The sequence below is a fragment of the Chiloscyllium plagiosum genome, chromosome 8, assembly GCF_004010195.1.
Source record: "Chiloscyllium plagiosum isolate BGI_BamShark_2017 chromosome 8, ASM401019v2, whole genome shotgun sequence".
Taxonomy (NCBI): Eukaryota; Metazoa; Chordata; class Chondrichthyes; order Orectolobiformes; family Hemiscylliidae; genus Chiloscyllium; species Chiloscyllium plagiosum.
Window position 1 is genome coordinate 12,441,059 of NC_057717.1, and position 1,237 is coordinate 12,442,295.

The following is a 1,237-nucleotide window of genomic DNA, read 5'->3' on the forward strand; positions in this document are numbered from 1 at the left end:
TGGATGATATTGGGTATACCCCTGTGTATCTGCATGCCTTTGTGCAGGAAATGGGCTTCATTAAACAGCTCCTGAGTTGCTGCACAAACACCGCGATTTATGCCGTGACCCAGACTAAGTTCAGGCAGCAGCTGAAGAATGTGCTGAAATATCCCTTCACCCAAATCCATCTATCAATCAAATTACCTCATTCATCAATCCATCCGGGATTTTCTCATTTCAGTTCAGTGTTCCAGCGATGGAGCAGCCTGACGCGATGGTAACAGACTGAGGGTAGCGCTGGTTTGTCCTTCTTTATCCCACAGAGGTGTGACAGGGACGCGTTTCAATATTTCTCACAACTCAAAGGCACCATCCCACTGACTGTATCCATCACTTCCATTTATAAACAATAAAAACGTTCATTAAAGCGTGCCGAGCAGCAGCGTGAACGATGTTGTTGGGTGTCTTTCTGTTGGAGAAGCTGAGCTGGAGAGAGACAGACTTAGCCCCAAGTCCTGGGCCTCAGGAAAGGGGACGGGACAGCGCCCTGAGTTCAGGAGCTGGGTTTTGCGCCATCTCTCGTCCTCTCTCCATCCTGGCCTCCCCACTTCCTCTTCCCTACTCTTTCTCCTCAATTCTCTCCCTCTATCTCACAACCTCTCCCTTTCACACTCCCTCGTCCCCCCTCACACACACCCCCAAACCCTGGTTTCTCCACCTGTCTCCACTCTTCCCTTCCCCTCACCCTCACTGTCGTGCCATCTATGTCTCACTCCCGCAGTTTCATCTCTACCACATTCTCCCCTCCTCCCACCTCCCACATCTCACCATCCCCCACACGCAGCCTCACCATCAACCCCTCGCTCCGCCCGCAAACACCATCACCCCCCAGTCTCTGGGTCAGAGGGAGAGGGAAGGAGCAGGGAGACAGGGTGAGTCAGAGAGTGAGGGAGGAACGGAAAAGAGGGAGAGAGATTCAGTCAGAGAGAAACAGAGGGAGGTGGGGAAAGAGAGACACCAAGGGAGGGGGATCGAGAGAGTGAAGGTGGAGAGACAGTGAAGGAGCAGGGAGAGTGAGAGGACCAAGAGAGAGATAGGGTGAGGGAGAGAGAGAGAGAGAGAGAGAGACGGGGAGGAGATAATGAGAGAGAGTGGGCAAGAGAAAGATTGAGACAGAGAGGGGCGAGGGAAGGGGCAAGAAAGAGAAAGAGATGGAGTGAGAGACAGAGAGAGAGAGAGAGAGAGACGTAGAGAG